Raw genomic sequence first — 12,283 nt, 5'->3', positions numbered from 1 at the left:
TGTAGACCGTTGTAAGTGCCAGTAGCCAGGTATGGTGTATCAGAAGGTTTCTTTTCCTCTAGAAAAACTGAATTCTTAGAACAAAAACATATTAATCTTTCCTGCTTTAATAACCTACCCAATGTGTGAGTACAATAAAATGATGTTTTATGGTACAAAGATTAGAGTGCTTTATTATGAAGCAATAATAACTTTATATAGAGAATACATGAGATAAAATATTATATATAACAAACCATATATATCATATATCAGATATTTGGTGATTTATAAAACTCTGAATGAGTATAGGAACTGTTGTTCAGATGTTCTAAGAAAACCATGCAAAAATTTGCCCTGGCCAGGTGGCTTAGTTGGATTGGGGTATTTGGAGTGTTTTCCCACACACCAAAAAGTTGGGGGTTCAAGTCTCAGTCAGGGCACATACCTGGGTTGCCACTGATCAATCTCTCTCTCTCCCCCTTCCTGTTCTCTCTCTGTAAAAATCAATAACAATATCCTCAAGTGAGGATTAAAAAACTATGCAAATTTAAAAATTAAACCTTAGAAAATAAAATGCTATGCTAAAATAAAATATAATCAGACCATATACATTGACTCAGTAGTAGACAACATGTCCATTAGCATAATGAAAACATAACATATTTAAATATAATAGATTATATTTAACATATAATATTATAATATTATATATTATAATATAAATATAATATATATAATTTCACACAAATTGAAATATAAGTATATTCAGATAATGTGGAAAGAATGAGAGGAGTCAGGGTTAGGGGTCCAATAAAGTGGTTTTGTGACTTATTTTTGTTTTAAGCTTTTTAAAGAGCCGCAGATTTAAAAATATAATTTACACTTAAATTATTTGCATTTAATATTGATAAAATAAAAATTAATTTTAAAATAGATACCTAGAACATTCTGTGAATGAATAATATATTTTTCTCTCCTACACTCCAAATCTCCAATAAATTTGGGTGTCTCACATACACATCCATTACATCAGAAGATAACTGGAAGGCAACTGTATCACTGAGATGTCTTTGGAAGTTATAACAGAGATGTGTTCTAAAGGAGACTGCAAACTGCCTTCCAGAGTTGGTATCCATTTCTGTACTCCTTAATTTTTTATTTATTAATTAAATTTATTGGAGTGACATTGGTTAATAAGATTATATAGGTTTCAAGTTTATAATTCTATGATACACCATCGGTATATTGCATTGTGTTCCCACCACCCAAAGTAAAGTCTTTTCCATCATCGTATATTTAGTCCCTAGATTTGGGTTAGCCATACAACTTGCACCGGTCAAGAAAATGTAGTAGAAACAATGTTGTATGGCGTCTGGGACTCAGCAGGTTACATGCATTAATGCTTTTACTCTCTGCCTTTTGGACTAGCCTGCCGATAAAGATGACCCGAGCAGAGACATAGTCTCTGCTTAGCTGCTTAGAGCAGCCAGCCCCCAGTGATGAACCAGACACATAAGCAATCCCAGCCACATCAGTTGCAGGTCATGGAAACTGTACCCTGCTCATTCTAGTCTTGAAAAAAATAAATGATTAACTGTAGGCACCCAGTTTAGAATGATTTATTAAGCATAAAATAGTGAGAAATTCCAACAAAGACGAGAAATCCTTGCCATAACATAGGTGAAAGACACCAAACTAAAAATTGAATTCCCTTAAAAAGATGCTTAACTGACCCCAGATTACAAGCAAATTGGCCTGAAAAATGGAATAGGATATAGTTGGATCGATGGAAAAATATAACTAAAGGACAGCGGTAATAGATTGAGCTGCTATAACAAAACACAATAGATAGATGGCTTGAACAACAAACATTTATTTCTCAGAGTTTTGAAGGCTGGAAAGTCTAAAATCAAGGGATCAAAATGTCTGATGTTTGATGAAACCCTCTTGGTGGTTTGCAGAGGGCTGCCTCTTTGTTCTTCTCCACCCTCACAGGACAGAGAGACAGGGAGAGAAAAAAGAAAGAGAATTTTCTAAAAAAGAAAAGGTGAAAGAAAGGAAAAAAAGGAAGGGAGGAAAGGAAGGCAAGAGGTAGAATAAAAAAAATATCCCCATCAACATTAGTAGTATTCATAGGAAAAAAAAGAAAGACAAAGGAAGGAAGGAAGGAAGGAAGGAAGGAAGGAAGGAAGGAAGGAAGGAAAGAAAATAAAAAAATATAGAAATGTTTGTCAATTAAAACTCAGTTGAGAAAGATATACCCTCCAAAAAAGATGTCAATGATTTGAGTTTTAAAAAGGAAGTCACAAAATTGATAATATACAGAATAGAATCTATTCTGCAATAATGGAATTCAATTAAAAATAACAAAATTTTATGTACACATAATTCCTCAATTTCCTGGAGCCAAAAATTTCAAAAAGGACCATTGATTTAATAATTGAGAAGAGAAGAAAAACTGAAAATACAACATTAAATGTACAAAAATATTATACTAATTGAAATAGCATCAATTTAATCATACAATTAGGCATCATTTTCTTATCCATGACCATGACAAGGTAGAAACTATGAATCTAATTCAGTCTCCACTGGTTCCTCTGAATCACCTTCCACTATTGGGAATTACACATAGAGGCATGCAAACTTTTTATAATCTCTACTCAAAAAAGTAATGTTTCCTTTGCAAATGTAACAACATTACTATTTCAACTTCAAGATCTATCAAGAAAAATCAGGACATATTTAATATAACATTCGACTAATGTCATTATGTAGGTGTTTTAAATTGCACTTTTGTGTTAAAATTTAAACCTCTTTTCTTAAAATTTAGCACTTATGTGTACGTGAACAGAAAACAATTGGAGGAATATATGCCCAACTATTAACAGTAGCTATCCTGGAAGAAGAAAAATAAAAAATGAAGGGAGGTGGGTTAGAGTTTTATGTTTTTAATATACTTTCAAAATTTACACTATAATACACTTTTAATAACTAATATGTTGTATAGTATTTAAATATATTTTTACAATACACTTAGAGTGCTTTATACATAATCTTTATGTGAACTTAAATGATCAAATAGAAGAAAAAAATTTTTACACATGGAAGGGAGAAGAGAGAATGCAATCTGGAACATGTGATAAGGGCAGAGGTAATAGCAAGCATGAACATTTCTAAGAACTTTAAAATGAGAATTAAAAAAATGGCCAAATGATATGTGGTGTGGAGACTCTAAGGACCTTTACCCAAACAACATTCTCCTCTTTTATGCCATTAATTAAAAACAGGAAACATAATCACTATTTAGAGATGCAGTATCTGAGAAATTTTCAGAGGAACATAGATGAAAAAATAGGCAGTACCTATTTTCTTTCATAGGGTCATGAGGGAAAACTGAGCCCCCAGGGAGGTCCAATAGTGGAGTCCATATGCTGGAAATTTAAAAATTGCCCATATCCAGAAAGGACATTTCACAAGTCTTTTGCTCCCCCAAACCTAACTCCTTTGGCTAGGAAAATTAGAACAAGTGAATAGTTCTCCTAAAGGCTTCCTCCACTTCATGGTTTGCTCCCTTCAGGCATTCAGAGTCCTCTCCATTCCATTAGCACAGGATACGGATAAAGTGCGTGCACTCTAAGCCATGTCCGGAAACATTTCATATTTTGACTGGGCATGCCTTTGTTTGACAGCCACAAGTGTCTCCGCAAGGAGGCAGGGAATATAGGTCAGTTTTGAGTCCAGGAAGAAGAAAACACAATTAACAGCAAGCACCGAAAAGCTCCACCACATCGCCCAAATAGAAAATGACAGGCGTTCTGATATGAAGGCTGTCAGGAAAGCCGGAGTTTTCTCTTCCCAGATTTCTAATAAGTCCTTCTGTGTAATGACTGGGGTGGGAATTAGAAAGTGTCTCAAAGTATGATGATCTCTACTCATTTTACCTTCAAGAGCATGGTCCATCATAATGGTTTTTAATTTGGGGGATTAAGAGAGCAAATTATTACAAAATGGAATTCAACTAAGGAATTCAATTAGGGAAATGCAAATAAAAAACACAATAAGGCACCAACTCACACATGGCTATTACCAAAAAAAAAAAAAAAAACAAGAAATAATAAGTTTAGAGTATATGGGGAAAAGGAAACCCATGTGCACTGTTAGTGAGATTATAAATTTCTGCACCCAGTATGAAAAACAGTGTGGTGGTTCCTCAAAAAAATTAAGACTAGAACTACCATATCCAGCTAGTCTTCTTCTGGGTATTCATTCAAAGGATGCAAAACCACTAATTTGAAAAGATATATGCACCTCTATGTTCACAATAGCATTATTTACAATAGCCAAGACGTGGAAGCAAAGTATCCACTGACAGATGACTTGGTTTTTTAAAAAATGTGGTTGATAGATAATGGAATACTTGCCATTTGCAACAATGTGGGTGGACCTTGAGCGTATTATGCAAAGTAAAATAAATTAGGAGAAGATAAATGCTATATTATTTTACTCATATATAAAAATGAAAAAATAAAACAAAATAAATACAAACTCACAGATGTAGACAACAGTTAGTGGTTAGCAAAGGGGAAGGGTGTGAGGGAGTATGCAAAGGATAACATGGGTCAAGGGCATGGTCATTCTAAGGGGGAGAGGAAGAGGGACAGAGAGACAGAGAAAGGAGAGTATTGAGATTTATAATCTAAGAATTTAAAAATAAGTTTGAAAACCAAACTTTGTTTAAAAAGAAAGTCTTTTGTAAATTACTTTGTGCCTTAGTCCAGTTTGACTCCCATAGCAAAATACCATAGACTGTGTGTGTGGCTTCAAACAACAGAAATCTATTTCTCCGAGTTCTGGAGACTGGGAAGTTGAAGATCAAGGTGCCAGCAGAGTCAGTATGTGATGAGAGCCTATTTTCTGGTTCATGGACCACTGTCTTTTCACTGCATCTTCACATGGTGGAAGAGGCAAGGGAGCTCTCTGGGGTCTTTTTTCTGAGGGCACTAATTCCATTTATAAAGGTTCCTTCCTCATGACCTAATCACCTTCTAGGAGCTCCATTTCCAAATACCAACACATTAAGGGAATAACTTTCCACATATGTATTTTGGGGGACAAATATTCAGTCCATAGCACTTTGCCGCTCTCTTAGTATGTCAAGGTGCACTCCCAATTGATAACAGAATTTTACCAAAGGGTGATTCATCATCCAGATGGAGATGAAAGGATACAGATAAAACATACAGAGAAAAGGAAGCAGATGGTCAGGTCATTGTCCTAATCTATGTGTTTGAGAGTTTTCAGGGGCAAATGCTAAGGGTGGACTTTGGCTGGGTTTCTCACTGGGAGCTCTCAGAGAACAGTGCTTCTACCCAAGCCTGGGAGAAGGTGTATCTAAGCACACAGACCACTGCATCACAGGCAGGCCAGGAACCTGACCTCTGTTCAGGTTCCTGTGTGAAATGAGCAGAGCACAGACTTTCATGCAGACTCCTAAACTTAGGCATATGCATTTACAGGATATCCGGTTGTGGAGTTCACAGAAGGGTGACCAGAGGCAGAGGCAAAAGGTCATGGCAGACAGTGTGCATCCCTGTGTATATGAGTTACAACCAATTTTGGAAGGACCCAAACACCAAACACCAGCGAAAGCTGCAGGAGGCCACTGGGTTTTCTAATCTCCCTAAGAGATTCTAATGCACAGCCATGTTTGAGGATCACTGCCTTTCAGAAAACTTGCAATTAATCATCAAGATCTCCAATTTCAAGAAAGCACTGTATAATGTACTTTTTATACTACACAATACATTTAATTTGCATGCTAATTGCTAGAGTAGAAAACATTAACCTTATTTAACAGGTCATAACCTTGAACTTTAAAGTAAATGTCTTGCCTCAGCTGAGCAGTGGAGGTGGGTTCAAACTGAGTCTTCATTCAAAACTGAACTTTTCCTCATTGATGCAACCTATAATGCATATTGTTTTCTGTGCTATCATTCTATCCTCGTATAGGTTACATAATTTGTGAAAGATTACTTTGGGGTATTCTCTCTGAGAAGGGCATGTGCACAATGCTTTCATTCCGTTCGGTGATACCTCCGGCTTTAGAGTTGTAAATGGACGTGTAGCTGAGGATATGATATGGGTTCTTAAGACCTCCGTTGCCTTGAAATAGCATCATAATGCCTCACCTTCTCCTTTAATATCACTATTTATGGATATTCTAAGTTAAAAAATTATGTGAATTAAAAAGAGACCCACTTACTCTGACATGTTAGTTTAAGCAATAAAACATTTTACCACAAATTTCACTGAAAAGATATGAGATCTAGGAGGTCTTAGACATACTTGAGTTAAGCCAAATTTTATAGAGGTACCACCCTATGTAAGGAGCCATCTCTGACACCAAGAAGCGCAATGTCTTTTTAAAAAATATTTTATTTATTTATTTTTAGAGAGAGGGAACAGGAAGGAGAAAGAATGGGAGAGAAACATCAATGTGTGGTTGCCTATCATGGGTCCCCCACTGGGAACCTGGCTTGCAACCCAGGCATGTGCCCTGACTGGGAATCAAACCTGCGACCCTTTGCTTCACAGGCCTGTGCTCAATCCACTGAGCTACACCAGCCAGGGCAGTGCAGTGTTTTATGTAAGGGCCAACACAACAGTGGTAAATCACGGTGTGTCAGCAACCATGCCAGACACTTTCCATACAGTTCCCTTAACCCTCAGAGCTGAAATACAAGTTAGGGATCATTACTTCCAGTTTGCAAATAAGGAAATTGAGGAAAGAGGAGTTAAATTACTTGTCTGTAATCACATAGATAATAAGTTATAAAGCCTAAATATAATATGATATGTGTCAAGATAGTGGCAATATATTGGATATGATCATCTCTTATTTAAAGTAAGATCAGGGAAAGCTTCAAAAAAAAACTGACACCTGATCAGGTATCATTTGAAGTTTGAGAATTTGACAAACAAATTACATAGCACATGCAAAATGTTAACGAATACATAATGTGTCTATCATGTTACACAAAATTTTTCTGTGCTTTAATCTTAGTGATTCATCTTTAAGATTGATTATTTAACCACTAAGATGCCAAGGTAAAATTAAATACATACTTGGTACACAACCATAACTTTTTTTAAAAGGCATGTTTTATTTTGGGTGAGTGGGGGCAAAGATAGAACAATTTCTAGAGTAGGTACTACTTTATCCTCTGATGAATATTTCCTAGTAAAAGACTCAGGGTGCCCATGATTTGTTTAAGAGGCAGTACAAGCCCACAGAGGCACCAGTGTTCCAGTTAGCAGGATGAAATCCCAGGCTTCATTCCCATCATAGCAGAGTCCAACCTAGATGCTACTTTGACTTTCAACACACACTTCTAGTTAACACTCTGTCTACATCATAGTCAGCACTTACCACATGTTATTACACTTATTCATTTGTATAAATGTTTTAGCCACTATACTGCAAACTGCTACAAGTCAAGGAAATGCATTCCACAGCACCTACATACAGTTTCTGAGACCTACTAGGCACCCACTGTTTGCTGTGGAACTAAATGGAAACAATTCTACTTCCTTACAGCAATGATCATCCAAAACTATGACAGCCTATTAACCTAGCCCGGAACACCAAATCGCTCCCTCACTCCCGAGAATCCACTCACATTTCCAGTGACTTAAACCAGAACATGGTGGTAGATGCCAAAATGGCAGCTGTACTTCTCTATCCATTTCCCTTAGGCTTTTTAGGCCATATGGTTCTCACCATTCCTACAATGAGACTTCAGGATTAAGATTCAGAAGTCCATCATTTCCAGAATGCGTAGCCCAGACACAGAGCTAAGACTGTTTTTTCTCTAGTTAACTTGGCACTGGATCATAGTGTGATGAATGTATTATGTACAGCAGCAGGCATGGTGCTTTTTTAAAGCAAAGTGCCAGAAAAAGAAGCCCATTGATTAAAAAAAAAGTAAAACCGTTGCCATTTTTCTCCAAATATCATGAGAATAAACTATCATCAAATACAAGTAATCCTCCCCCCCATAAATAACAGCATGGAGCAAATGTATTGTATTCTCAACTCCTTTGAAAAAAACTAAAAGGAGCCCCAGAAAGCTGATCTAATTATCCTGCATATATACAGAAACATGTGAACATTGCAGTATGGCATTGGCTAATTGAACAGCTAAGAACACTGGAGAACTTTAAGCAGGAGATTCCAAGAGTACATCAGCTGATAATGATGATATTAAAAAGACATACTGATCTTTGCAGGACAGTTTGAAGCCCTTAGAGCATTGCAAATGACAACTGCATCACATGTGCAGATAAAGGTCGAACATAAGGGAACTTTGCCTTCAAGCTTTTTATAATAATGACATAAACTCAAGGAATTCTCTTTAATATTTTGAGGAAGCACAGAACTGTTTAATTTTCTACCATCACACCTTTGATTACTGAAAAAATGTCTCTACTTCCATCATGCTCTGGTAAACCTAATTATACAAGCATTTTTCAATTTATATTGGGAACATTACCATTACAAGTCTGGTTTTACTTGCAAATATATGTAGCATTTTACTATCAAATGCAAATGTTAGGTATGAAGCAAAATAAAATGGCATTGAAACTAAACACTAACTTCCTGTAAAAGTTGCTATTAAATTTAAATAGTTGAGAATCATATACCAGCACTGACAAAGTTTGAACACCGCCCAATGCTGTCGAGAAAATTAAACATTGAGAGCAAAGCACCGACTTTAAGGCAGACCATTGAATGTGAGGGCAGAGTCTCCGTCCTGGTATGAAACCCAAACCTCTGACATATCATCGGATTTCCTACATTAGACTTTTCCTTTTAATTCAGACAAAGACATTTAATTTTTTTTTTAATGCAAAGGACTGTTTACTTTGTGGTAGCGAAAGGAAGCTGAGCCATTAATGCCAATACCTCATTATGCTTGACCTGTACTTACGTCTTTGTCCTACTTTTCTAAAAACATTAGAATTTTAAAAAACTGCTTTCTCTACCAGTGTCTCCAGTGTGGAAAGTAAAAGCTGGTATTTAACACTACTAGCAAAGAGGTATATTTAAAGTTCATGAAGAAAATATGAATAATGTGGCAAAGAAGGCTAATTTGGAAGTATACAGAGCAAGGGAGACATGGAATAGAAAAAATCTGCAGGAGGTAAGATTGAAGAAAAACCTACCACAAAAATCATACTAAATTAGACTGTCTCATAATTTGAAAAGTAAAATTGAACTGGCTAAAATCAGGGTAAATTTTCAGATGACAAAGGTTTCAAAGTGTAGGACTGTCTTGAACACAAACATATTGGAAACATAAGGTATATTGAGGTTTTGACCAAGTTCAGTATAAAAACACAGTCATGACCAATTAATAATATAAAGCCATATGGCTACTGGGTATTTGGCATCCTCAGTTTATTGCAAATCTTGTGATTTAGTGATTGTTTTCTAATACTATCATAGAAAATAATATGATGACAAATATATATGGGTACATAAAGATCATTATGTCATTTATCAGTGCAGAGAAAAATAGATATTAAATGTCTAATAAACTGAGAATAAACTAAAACATTTTAAGATTATTTAACAATGTGAAAATGTACAAATAATAATGTTAAGAAAAATGTATGATCTTTTTAAAAAATCATATAGAGGAAAGATTAAAATATACCTCAAGTTAACAAAAACTAATCTTGAAAAATGAGAACATTTGTAATTTTCACTTTGTTCTTTGTATTTCCTGTACTTTCCAACATGTAAAATTTTTTTGTAATAAAAGATACATTTTATAAGTTTTTTATAATATATTTTATTGATCATGCCATTACAGTTGTCCCATTTTCCCCCTTCATTCCCCTCCACACTGCACACCCCCTCATTTTATAAGTTTTAAAATCATCACAATCTAAAAAAAACCCAGAAAACTGTACTTGAACAAGAATTAAATAAAATAAATAAATAAAAATAAAATAAAACCAGAAATTACTTGTTTCTCATACAGAAGCAGCATTTCGTCTAATTTTTTCTACTTTCCGAGTACCCTTACAATTTCTTGGAAGAAATTGCCACTTCCTATCCTTCCCAATATTTTCTCAAAGAATTTACTTTTCTGTTTATCAAGAACAATAGACCGATCTCTCGGGTAGAGTGGAATTAAGGTGCAACGCCTGCGTCTCTAGGAAAGAATGACCAGCTCCTCCGAGGCGGGGGCTCGGAGGAAGGACTGACACTTCCTTTTCATCACAAGTTTACTCTCGAAGAAACACATGAGCCACAGAATAGGTGCAAAAAGTCAACTGGTTTTAATGTGGTTAAAAAATAATAATTTCTAGCCCTGGCTGGTGTAGCTCAGTGGATTGAGCGCAGGCCTGCAAACCGCACGATTGAGGTTCAATTCCCAGTCAGGGCACATGCCTGGGTTGCAGGCCGGTTCCCTGCAGGCCAACTCCCAGCAGGGGACACACCAGAGGCAACCATACATTGATATTTCTCTCCCTCTGTCCTTCCTTTCCCCCTAAAGATAAATAAATAAAATATTTTTAAAAATTTAGAAAAAAAATAATAATTTCTGAGTCTTTTTATGTGACAGAACATGTGTCAGGCTGCATCTGTTTAAAAGAGGGGCCACAGGAAGCACTGTGATGCACTTGTATCTTTCAGTTCCACCCCAGTCAGGAGATATCTACTGATCCTCAATTGAGTGTCTGACATGGGCACAGGGGGAAACATCTTTCCATTGCTTGAAGTTATCAGAAATAGCTATGTTTTCATTGTAATTATGTAAATGCAACTGAGAGAGGTAAGGGTCGAGGAAAGAATTTGCACAATTAAACATGAATCAACAATTTTCAGAATCCACTTTAGTCTGACAGTGATCATATAAGCTGTGAATATCATCTTGTGCCCTTGGTGGTTTTCTCTCATACCCAGAAGACTCAAAGCTTTATGAATCTGCTTTGGTTCTATCCTTTCACCTCGGGGAGCCTGGAGTTGTTACTAATCCAACTATGTGTGCGACCTGGCTGAAGTGGACAGCGCGACAGAGCCGTAGCTGTTCTGAGAATGTCCTTTCTCTGATAGGTTCCAGTTGTGCAGTTTCATCTATGACTTAGACAGACAGTTATCCATGGTTTAGTCATAATCCACCTGTTTTTATGATGCCAAGGGAATAAAAAAATGTCTTGGGATCTATTCACACCTTCCAGCTCTGCTTTAGATATTTCTTATCGCTGTCAAAAATACTGTGCTCCACTTTATACAAGTCTTGACTAAGAATGTTTCTTAAAAGAAAAGACAAAGTTCAATTCAGATAAAACCAAAGTGTAATCCATAGGTGAAAGGTTTTTAAAAACAGACTGAAATCCAACTCTTTTCACAACTGAGATGTAGCGTCACTTTTCTGTTGACTTGAGACTGCTAAGTCTGACATAAATTGCCTTCATGCTCTAGCCTTTCCTATATCTAACATCAAATACGTTGCAACACATTGCACCCCAGTTTGTGCTCCACCCACACTAAGTTTCTTGCAGTTCTTCCAGTCTCTGTGCTCTCTGAGACACACTGTTACTGCTTTTGCTTTCTCTCTGATTGGTCATGATCTCTCCATATCCCCTACACAACCCCAGACTTCCTTTGAATACTTCCTACTCACCAACCAACACTCAATTTAGGCTATAAAATAATAAATATCCCCGTTCAAAAGAGAAATCTGGATATGTCCAAGATCCACCAGCCTTAGACTCTCTTAGAAATTTAGCTGATTAAATGATCTATTCTGTCAAAGCCAGAATAGACAGACAATTTAGCACATGCTAACAGTGTAGAAGCACATCTAAAGAAAGAAGGTATTGACCTTTATATTTTCTTTTTTTTTTAATTTTATTTATTTATCTTTAGAAGGGAAGGGAAGGAGAGAAGGAGAGAAATATCAATGTATGGTTGCTTCTGGTGCATCCCCTGCTGGGAACTGGCCCCTGCTGGGAACTGGCCTGCAACCCAGGCATGTGCCCTGATGGGGAATCGAACTGCCATCTTTTGGTTCACAGGCCCATGCTTAATCCACTGAGCTACACCAGCCAGGGTGACCTTTATATTTTCAATGGTTCTCTGAGCATAAATTCTTCAGGGAAATTTAAAAACACTACAATTGATTAATTCCTTATTAATGGTACGAAATGCTCCATGGACCAGAGAAAACCATAATTGATGAAAATTATGTTTAAAAAAATTAAGGTCTCCAAAAGTTATTCC

This window comes from Sturnira hondurensis, unplaced genomic scaffold (genome assembly GCF_014824575.4).
Source record: "Sturnira hondurensis isolate 20B ecotype Veracruz unplaced genomic scaffold, ASM1482457v3 Scaffold0000648, whole genome shotgun sequence".
NCBI classification, from domain to species: domain Eukaryota; kingdom Metazoa; phylum Chordata; class Mammalia; order Chiroptera; family Phyllostomidae; genus Sturnira; species Sturnira hondurensis.
This window is presented reverse-complemented; position numbering follows the sequence as displayed.